The sequence below is a fragment of the Benincasa hispida genome, chromosome 9 (genome assembly GCF_009727055.1).
Source record: "Benincasa hispida cultivar B227 chromosome 9, ASM972705v1, whole genome shotgun sequence".
Classification (NCBI taxonomy): domain Eukaryota; kingdom Viridiplantae; phylum Streptophyta; class Magnoliopsida; order Cucurbitales; family Cucurbitaceae; genus Benincasa; species Benincasa hispida.
This window is the reverse complement of record NC_052357.1, coordinates 17102412-17113514: the sequence shown is the minus strand read 5'-3', so window position 1 is coordinate 17113514 and position 11103 is coordinate 17102412. Positions and strand designations below refer to the sequence as shown.

At 38.5% G+C, this 11103-nt stretch overlaps 1 pseudogene; it reads left to right on the top strand.

The window, feature by feature from the left end:
* LOC120087322 overlaps window positions 1-8082 on the top strand; it is a 13520-nt pseudogene extending 5438 nt beyond the window's left edge.
* The last annotated feature ends 3021 nt before the right edge of the window (window positions 8083-11103 follow it).

Below are 11103 nucleotides of genomic sequence, written 5' to 3'. Positions count from 1 at the left end.
TATGTTCAAACCCTTTCAAAGACTATGATGACAAGGGGAGAGAAATTCGCTTGGGAGGAAGGCCTTCCAGGAATGCTTTTGATAAACATAAGAGGTACCTGATTAGCCCTCCTGTCTTAGGAGCCTAGTCAGGCGGGCCAAGCTGTTATCTGACATTGACTGCAAGAGGAGATCACTGGGGCGTTATTGGCACAAGAAAGAGGAAAAGGGAAAAGAACGCACTCTCTATTACTTAAGTAGGACCCTGGAATGGAGCGGAGAGCAATTATTATCCCCTATAGAGAAGACGTGCCTTGCACTCTTCCTTCACCATAATAATTAAGGCAGCTGGCATGCAGGCCTTCACAGTCCACTTTAATTACCAAAAAGCGATCCCATTCAAGTACGTCTTGTCCAGGGCCGATTCATCTCGGATTGTTTAGCCCAAGTGGGAAAATCCTGGCTTTAATAGTACGACATTGTTTATGTACCGCAAAGGGCAGTTAAGGACAGTACATTGGCTGATTTTTGGCAGATCCACCCTGTTCCATCGGATGAGAGTTAAGGAAGACTTTGCCCGATACGAATTCTCTTCTATTAGAAACCCTCAGGTCGTGGTCATGTTCTTTGACGGTGTTGCACGAAAGAGTGTGCGGGGAGCAGATATCATCTTCATTTCGCCAGAAAAGCCACATGCTGCCTTATAGCTTCGCACTTGCCAAGTTATGCTCAAACAACGTCGCTTATACCAAGCCTTGATAATTTGGTCTCCAAATGGCCTTTAAAGATTGAGTAGCTTGTATAGAAATCTTCGATGACTCAAAGTTGATAATCAATTCAACTCTTTATGCCAGTACGAGGTGAAGCATGACGACTTAAAACCCCTACTTCACTTACGCTTGCCAGTGATGGAGAAGTTCGAAAGCGTAGTGTGGAACATGTCCGAGGATAAAGAACAAGAAAGCGGATGCCTTGGCAAAACTAGCCACTGCCTTAACGACATGATAATGTTGCCCCTTAATATATCACTTTGCGGAGAGGGTTGTACCTCCGGTGGACTACTATGGCGGAAACGAATGTGATATTAGTCTATCTAACCGACGAGGAAGAGTAGCGATAGTCCCATCATAAAATTAGATCGCGAGATGGTGGACTGCTACTTTTGGATCTAGTCCCAGTATCTCTTTGTATGACCAAGCGAAAACATCCCTGTATTCGGTGAGCAGACTCATGTACTCATCCTCTTCCTCTTCCGAGAGGGACGCGTTGATGAAAGTCGGACGCGGTTCTTCTACAGTGTCCAGATTCACCTCTTTTAGGTCGTCCACCGTGGATTGACCACCGTTCTCTAGACCTTGCGGAGCGTTCTTCACTTCCTCTTCGGTCATACCCTCTTCAGATTCTTCGGTGATTGTGATGTGGTGGCACGAAGTTTCGCCTTCATCCTGCTCTAAATTTCCATTCTGAGGATTGGTGAAAACAATGTCATGCCTCTTTACTTTGAGCGTGCCTTCACATGTGTTTAGAGTAACGAAGATCTTTCTCTTCATGCGTGAGGGGATGGTACTATGAATTTATCCATCACTTCTTGTCTCTCCTGATGGCTTCTGGTCTGATGACGCTTCAGCGTTGTTAAGGTCAATTCGTCGCCAGATGGACGCTCAACGTATCGGCCCCCTTTTTCTTATGGTCATTTTGGGGGCGTCAGCGCAGGCTTTTCCCTTCTCCTTTTTCTTACTAGGGACATATTGGTCAAGGGGATCTTCAGCCCTCTCGTACTTTAGGCATCAAAAACAAGAGTGCGGGGTTCTCCTTCGTTCTTCGTCGAAACTGCAGCTAGTCTCTCGAAGGCTGACGGTCGATCTACCATCGGCGATTGACAGATGATTTCCTCATTTCCTTCATTTGGTAGAGTCAATCTTCGAAAAACTGAACATTGAGTAACTCTGGGAAGAGTATGTGGGCTTTTTCTTTTTGCTTCTATCATGCTTAACCTCTCAAAGACCAAGGCGCGTGCGGCAAACGATCTAATATGGTCGAAGGCTGAGGCTCTTTTTTCTTTGCCCTCCTTTTCTCCTATATCATCGACTTCTTCTGCAGTGATATGATTGTTGTTGGCCACTTTCCCCTTTGCCTTTCTGATTATGCGGACTGGCTCTGACGACCTATATCCGAGTCCCGCCCTCGATGTGGGTACAGCGTGTCCTTCTTGCAAAAGCTTCTTTTAGGTTGGCGAGAGTCGGGGTTGCTCATAAATCCTCAAACTCTTGAACTCAGTGTGAGTTGTGACGTAGCCCGCCTTTGCCAATAGCTTGTAAGCCTTGGGATCGAATCCGTCTTTAGTTCGCCTCTCGGGTAACTTTAACCCTATCACTTCCGCCTCCAGCTTGTGGACTTCCTGCTTCGTTATTGGCGTTAGAGGTGTGACGAAACTCTCCTTTACAATTTCTATGTCTCCGACCTGCAAACCTTTTGAGCATTCTGTAAAAGGTGACTCACCCTTTTTTCGTCTCGACAAAGGGACATAGCCCAGAATCAGAGATTTTGAGGCTTTTTCGCCCCTCACCACAGGTGTTTCTCCAACGCTGAGGGATATTCTACTCTCTTTAAGGTTGGAAGCTTGTACCTTGCTATCCACCCTTTTCTCTGTGTTTATTGGCGACCTCGACTGGGATCCATCTGCTTTCTTTACCAGCAAGTTTTCTACCAGTATAGTCTCACCGAAATTCTCACTCTTTAGGTAAAACTTTTCATCTGCGAAGTGAGCCTCGGCCTCGAAAAATGGATTAGAATCTACTTCAACCTTCTTAATCCCGTCTTGGTAAAACTTGAAACATTGATATAGTGTCGATATAATCACACCATTCCCATGAATCCAAGGGCGTCCAATAGTAGCTTGTAGGTAGTCTTTGAGTCTATCACATGAAATAGCGCGTTGGCCTTCAGATCGCCAATGAGGAGCTCTAAGTGTATCATGCCTATCGCCCTTTGGCTGCCTTGATTGAAACCCTGAATTACTAATTTTCTGTTTGATAGCTCTTCCATGAGTATGCCCAACTATTTCATAGTCGTCTTAGGCATTAGATTGATGGCGGATCCATTGTCGATGAGGATTCGACCCACTTTTTGTTCTTGAATGTATCTAGAGACGTACAAAGGCCTATTATACAATTTGGATCCCAGTAGAAGATCTTTGTCTGAGAAGCCTATGGATGTGCAACACGAGGCATAAGCACGTGCTACAGAGGTCGATGCACCAGAGGCGTTAGATTTTAACAGTGCCTCAATGAGGGTCGCTTTAGCTTCTCGCGGGAGTGAAAGTAAGTCATCTATGTTGAATGGTGACAAACCCTTTGGTTCTCCTGTCGACCTTAATGGGCCTGGAACGGTATCTTCGTCCTCCCTGATACTGATAGCATGACATGTAGTAACCTCTAGTGTCTCCTCTGAACCCCAATTGTCAAAGTTTTCAGGAAAAAATCTACTAACGTCATCTGTCGTCTAGGACAAGGAACATTCTCGTCTCTCTCGTCAACAGCTTTGGGCCTCCAAGCCTTCTTTCTACCCTTCCTTTTTTGTGTCTTGCTCCCTCTCTTGTACCTTTTATGAGAGTGTAGCTCTTTTTGGGTAGAGTTCAATCTTTCCTTCTTACCGCGCGCCACAAGAATCCAGCCTTCGTTATCGTCATCGTCAATGCGCTCTCCTCCATTTTGAGGATCTGTAGCTTGGACCTCCAGCTAAAACCGCACTACTATAGGTTTGAAGGTCCCAAACTGGACCGAGCTCTCCCTTTCTTCATAATATATGATTGGTGCTGCCACACTTGGAGCTACCGTTACTGCAACATGATTTATTTGGACCACCTCCTCTAGATCTAGCTCTATTTTCCTCTCACAAGCCAATTTGAGGATCAATTCCTTCAGTACGAAACATTTTTCAATTGTGTGGCTAACGACCCTGTGATACTTGCAGTAGTTGGGATCATCCACTTTGTCGGCCTGTTCCGATTGTTTATATTCTGGTAGTTGGATAAGGTGGTTCTCTAGTAGTTTCTCAAGCATATCTACAACATCAGAGTCGGGGAATGGGTAGACTTTTTCCTGACGTTCCTTCATTGTTAGACGATGTCTTTCACCTTCTTCATCTTTCTTTTCTATCTTCTTCTCTTTCCCTTTCGAGGGGAACTTCAATGGGGTCGTATTAACGACCATTGATTCCCCTGTGGCACCTTTTACAATTTTCTCCGTGCCCTTCACTTTCATCTTTTCTTTCTTCGGTTCGTGGCTCAGGAAGTCCCTTGTTCCTCTGTTGGCGATACTTAGCTCCATGTCGTGGGCCCAAGTTGCCAATTCTTCAAAGGTACGGGGCTTTATTCCCTACAGGATGTAGAGAAGTTCCCAGTGCATACCCTGTGTGCCCATTTCTACAGCAGATAATTCGGTGAGTCAATCTTTGCAATCCAGACTCAGAGCTCTCCATCGGTTGATATAATTGATGACCAGCTCCCCTTTCCGTTGTTTGGCATTTGTCAACTCCATTATGTTGACGGTGCGCCTAGTGCTGTAGAAGCGATTTAAGAATTCTCTTTCAAGTTTCTCACAGCTATCAATCACCTCAGGCTCTAAGTCTGTGTACCAGTCAAAAGCATTTCCTTTGAGGGTTCTGACGAACTGTTTGACTAGTAGGTCTTCTCTTGTTCCTGCATTCTCGCATGTTTCCACGAAGTGGGCGATATGTTGCTTTGGGTTGCCCTTTCCATCGATTTTTTGGAACTTTGGAGGTTCGTACCTTGCAGGCATTCTTAGATTGTCGATCCTCTAGGTGTATGGCTTGGAATACATGAAGAAATTTTGAGCTGACCCTCTATATTGAGCTCTTATGGAGGTCATGATCATGTCTTGCAGTTATTGGACCGATAGAGAGGCCATCAAGTCTGACTGTCGCCCTTGGTTTTCTTGCAGCACGGTCTTCCCCTTGTCAATTGCTTTGACCGTAGGTGCTTGGCTGGATTCAACAGCCTCTTGAGACTGCATTTGTTCTCTCAGGGCAGCGATCTCATGGTCTCGCTCCTCAACGGCTTTCATCAGAAAGTTAATCTTCCTTTCCATTTCTGCCATGGCCGCTCCTGCCATCACATCTACCATCATGACAGAGATCACATCTGGCGGTGAATCTCTTTTCGGCTTACTGGAGGTGGAAATAGAGTTGTCAAACAAGGGGTTTTTCTTGATGACAACCCTGCCTTGTGGGGATTCCGTCATTTGCCTTAAGATATTATGGGCAATGAGGGAGCTCTATTCCTGCTCTTGCATGACTTCTCTTGAGCGGCTGCGAGTGACAGGTCCCATGTATGAGTTGTTTGTGGAGGAAGCCTTGGATGCCATCTTCTTAAGTTCCATTTGCCTTGTGTGGATGCCTAGAGAGAGATGAGAAGTAGAGATGGTCCCACCAGACGTGCCAATTTACTCACACGAGGCTTCTGGAGAAACTTGTTTCTTGGAGTTGAACTTGAGTTGGTGTTGATATTGAAGTTGATTTGATGCGATGTGGTTCGATCTCTAATACTTGATCCTCTGATTCTCTCTCAGTTGGGTGAATGTGCTTGACTTGAAGAAGAAAAGCACCGAACATTCTTGAAGCAGAAGTCTTGGAAGAGTCTTCTTTGTGTCTTCAAGGGTCTTCTATCTTCTAAGAGTGGAGTCTTGGAAGTCTTCTGCTTGTTGGTGAATTCTCTGGACTCTCTGAATATAGAAAATGCTTGTATCTTCAAAGGACTTCAGTCTTCAGAATGCTTGTATCTTCAAATGACTTTAGTCTTCAGAATGCTTGTATCTTCAACGGACTTCAGTCTTCAGGTGTGATCAGCTTCAAGAGTCAAGGAGTTTTCTGATTATAGAGAATTCCCTATAAGCTCTCTGGAGTATAGAATTGCTCACCCCTCAAAATGAAGAGAGCTTATCTATTTATAGAGTTCACAGGTGGGCTTGGGCTTGGTTGATCTATGGGTCTGGCCTTTGGGCTCAATTAGTTGGACTTCGGCTTGGTTGGTCCATGGGGTTGACCTTTGGGCCCAATTAATTGGATTTAGGCCTGATTTAACATTTGGGTCAAATTCAGCCTATTTTTGGACTTAGTTGGACTTTGACCTAAATAATAATATCATATTGGGTCCAATTAATCTTATCTGATTCAACGGTCATGATAAAATCACGTGGCGTCATCGAAATTTGTCTCCAACTTCAATTCAGGACATATGTCAACTTCTAATTGAGCCCACATTTAATGATTTGGGATTTTATCATTAATTTAGTAAATGACATGAAAACTTGTGATTGGTCTAAAATTTCTCATTCAACAGTATGTTATATACTAGAACAGTTCACTCAAAAGTTTAGGTTCCGTTTGACAATAATTTTGTTTTTAGTTTTATCTTTATGAAATTTATGCTTTTTTCCTTTCAAATTATGATGATTTTGACATTTCTTCAAAAAAAAAAATATTTGAATTTAAATTCTAGATTCAAAATCAAGTTAAAAAGAGATAGACAGTGGATAACATGACAGAAAAATTTATAGGATAACATGACAAAGAAAAATTTATGGGTGAAAATACAATTATGTTTGTTTTCTTTATGAATTTTATGCTTGCTTACTTTTAAATTACGATGATTTTCACATTTGTTTCCAAAAAAATTAAATTTAGATTCAAGATTAAAAAACAAGTTAAAAAAAGTGGCTTGATTTTTGAAAACATAGATAGAAAGTGGATAACATGACAAAGAAAAATTTATAGATGAAAATAAAATTATGTTTGTTTCCTTTATGAAATTTATGGTTGCTTCCTTTCTAATTACAATGATTTTCACATTTTTTCCAAAACAAATAAAATTGAATTTGAATTCTCGATTTAAAAACAAGTTAGAAAAGTGGTTTGATTTTTGAAAACATAGATAGAAAATGGATAACATGACAAAGAAAAATTTATAGGTAAAATAAAACTATGTTTGTTTCCTTTATGAAATTTATGCTTGTTTACTATCAAATTACGATTATTTTCACATTTAAAAAAAATGAATTTAAATTCTAGATTCAAAAACAAGTTAAAAAAGTGGCTTGATTTTTGAAAACATAGATAGAAAATGGATAACATGACAAAGAAAAATTTATAGGTGAAAATAAAATTATGTTTGTTTCCTTTATGAAATTTTATCAAATTACGATTATTTTCACATTTTTTCCAAAAAAAAAAATAAATTTAAATTCTAGATTCAAAAACAAATTAAAAAAAGTGGCTTGATTTTTTAAAACATAGATAGGAAGTGGATAACATGACAAAGAAAAATTTATAGGTGAAAATAAAATTATGTTTCTTTCTTTTATGAAATTTATGCTTGTGTCCTTTCAAATTACGATGATTTTCACATTTTCTTAAAAAAAATTGAATTTAAATTCTAGATTAAAATACAAGTTAAAAAAAGTGGTTTGATTTTTGAAAATATAGATAGAAAGTGCATAACATGACAGGAAAATTTATAGGTAAAAATGGATGTTCGTAAGCTTAATTTTCGAAACTAAAAACTAAAAATAAAAAACCAAATTGTTATCAAAAGGAGCCATAGTGTTGAAAAGTAATGATATGCATTAAATTTTTGTTTAACTTATATTCTTAAAAGTAAAGGTCGTTGCAACGATCAAACACGCTGGACAAGCAATGGTGAAGCAAAATATACGGGGGTCGATCATCTGCATGGCTAGCACAGCGGCGGTGGTTGCTGGGACAACATCAACAGCATATGTAAGCTCGAAGCATGCAGTGTTGGGGGTGGTGCGGTCGACTTGCGGGGAGCTCGGGGCATATGGGATTAGGGTGAATTATGTGTCCCCGAACGGGGTGGCGATGAGGATGGCTTGTGAGTGTTTGAATATGGAAGGGAGCGAGATTGAAAAGATTGTTTCCTTATCGGCAAGCTTGAAGGGAGTGGTGTTGAAAGCTAGCCATATAGCTGAGGCTGTTTTATTTCTTGCATCTGATGAATCAGCTTATATAAGTGGACAAAACTTGATCGTTGATGGAGGCTTCACGACAGTCAAACCATTAATGTGATGATTTCTCTCTTTTATCGTATGATTTGAATTGACAATGTATTTTGAAAACATTTCAAAGTTTGGAATAACTTTGAGTTTAGCATGTTTAAATTGAAATGAAGTTAAAACTTACTTGTTTCATAAATTTTGTTGTGGGGGTAAAAAGTGACTAAAGTATTCATTAATCTAAGAGAAAGGCCTTATTTGACTAATTATGATGACTGATCCATATGCTCTACCATTAAATCGAAGAGATCAATTCCTATCATAAGATCATCAAAAATCATGAAGATTGTTTCTTAAGATCCGCCATGAAAGTTAAGAATTTCATAGAGACCGACTTTATAAAATTCCTGAAGGTCGATTTTTAAGGTCGATCATAAAGGAAAAATAATGCTAAAATATGAAGGTTGGCTCATAGCGATTATAATCAAGTGTTTGTATATTAAGCCAACTAAACGTGCTTGGATTCGTTCAAACGGCTAGATTAAATTAGTAACTGTCAAATTAATTAATTAACCAAGTGGTCATTAAGAAACCATTTTTCTATATAATAAAAAAGACTCGTGACATTTGAGGTATGCTAAAAAACATCCAAATCCTCTATTCTCCATCTCTAATCTCTTAACGTTTATTAATTTGATTGTCGAAATGTTCATGGCCAAGCCCCAATGTAAAGTTTTCGAGTGATTATTCCATTCTTTCCATATATAATTATAAATTCACACTTATTATCAAACTTTGGTATCAACCATCATCATTATGAAAATAGATTTTGGTTTCATAATGATCATTAAATGGGTTCTGAATGTTTCTTTTATCTACAATAATAAGAATATTAAAAAAATTGTTAATTGAAAGTTTATTATTTATAATATTAGTTAAAATTACATATAATTACATCAATATTTTTTTTGTTTTGAAAAATGATACATTATCTATTAAAAAATCGTTAATTGAAAGTTTATATTAAAAAAAAAAAAACAAAAAAAAAACAGTTAAACAAATATTCCATTTAGAAGTTGGAAATAGAGTTAATTGGATATTGCAAAATCATCTTGTTTTCAATTAGGGAAAAAAAAAAAAAGGAAAAAGAGAGAGGGTTCCCATAGATTTTTGTTTATAATTTTTTTTCATTTATGCTCTTTTCCCTCTCAATATCGAAGAGATATTTTTGGATTTACTATTTATTTTTAACAATATACAGAATCAAAAGGAATCAAAAGGGATTAGGGAGTGTTCCAAGATATCTCAACTAGTTTGATTCATCTTTAGCACCCTCATCATGTCCAAACTCGACAAAAACTGTCATAAATAGAAAAAATGTGTAAGTGTTACAGAAAGAACCGAAGACAAAAGAAATGGAGTTACAGGCAATTAAATGTTGTCGTCTTTTTTTTGTTGTTGTTGTAACCACCAGAGTTTCTTCGTAGACTATGAGCGCCTGTATAAAAAGAAAACGAATGTAAGAATAGAACGAGAGATAGAGAGAGCAAGACATTCATTCTGTAAGAAGTTTGAAGAATAAGTAATAAAAGTGACTCTCCCGATTTGCACCGTGGACGTAGGCCTTTGGCCAAACCACTTAAATTCTTGTGTTCTTTCTTTCTTACTCTACAATCATCTAGCATTTACTTAAATATCGTGTATACGACCGTTTAGTTCCTATCGCATCATTTACACGATTATTTAGCTTCGCATCACATCGTTTACACGATCGTTTAGCTCCGCATCGCATCATCTAGTTTCTCAATTGTCGTCTATATGATCGTTTAACTCTACTCAACTATCATCTACGATTGTTTAGTGCTTCGTACTATCATTTACATATTTGAACTATTGTTTAGTTCTTTGGTGCTTCATCTACACGATTAAGCTACCTTCAGGTAACGATTGAAGAGTTTTGAAGCCTTAAGCATACAGCCTTCCCTAAGTCTTGAAGTGTACTTGACCGTAATTCTGAATAGTTTGTGACTGCAAACAAGAGAATCATATTTATCTGAGACAAGTGGTATCAAAGCTGAGAATAGTTCAAGACAGATCCAAGATTTGAATTCTTGCATACTCCAAATCAGATAAGTCAATCTTGAAGTTAAAAAATGGCTACAACAAGGTATGGAATTGAGAAGTTTGATGGAAAGACATACTTTAAACTATGGAAAGCAAAGATCAAGACCGTTTTGGGACAGCAGAAGACACTTCTGGCTATTACAGACCCTACAAAATACCCTGAAACACTCACAGATGCAGAGAAAGAGACAATCGAGGTAAATGCTTATGGTGTTAGGAATGTCCTAGAACTCACAGTTCGTAAATTTTGTGTTAAAAATTCTATTTATCAATAAAATGTTATTGATTATCTTGTTCAATAAAGTTGTTGATTTTGCATTCTATTATGAAAATCCAATAAACATATCCATGGCTATAGTATCAATACTTTAACTTTATGCGATGACGTAAACAAGATCAAATTAATACTATATAGCCTAAAAGACATAAGTATATGGATGAAATTAGGTATCTCATCCTACTAATACTATTAGATGCAGCCCATTTTGTATAGGTAATACAAATGATGTGATCCTCAGATTATTTATGTAGAGACATATGAGTGGAGGCTGATGGAACACGAGACATACGCAATGGAAATAAAGATCAATTTTACTCTCATTGCATAAATTAAACATACAACCCTAAATTAGTTAATTAGGATTTTTTAGAAACATTACCTTTGAAGCTCCCGAAACTCGTCTATCTCCACTCAAACACGAACTGGAAAACCACTAGAGCTGACCTACTATCCTTTGGACTCAGAATTAGGTTGTGGAACCGATGGATGAAGAACCCGAGAGAGAGAAAGAGATGGAAACAACAGAATGAATTTTGGGTTGGGTTTAGGTTTTTTCAGTCCAATTTTTAAAAACTAAATTTGGCAAAATGTCCAAAAGTTTTTAATCCAAATTCAAAAGCCCATATTTATAGAAAAGAGTCATGCAAAATTGCATGAAACAACTTCATAAAAACCCAACACCCAGAATCC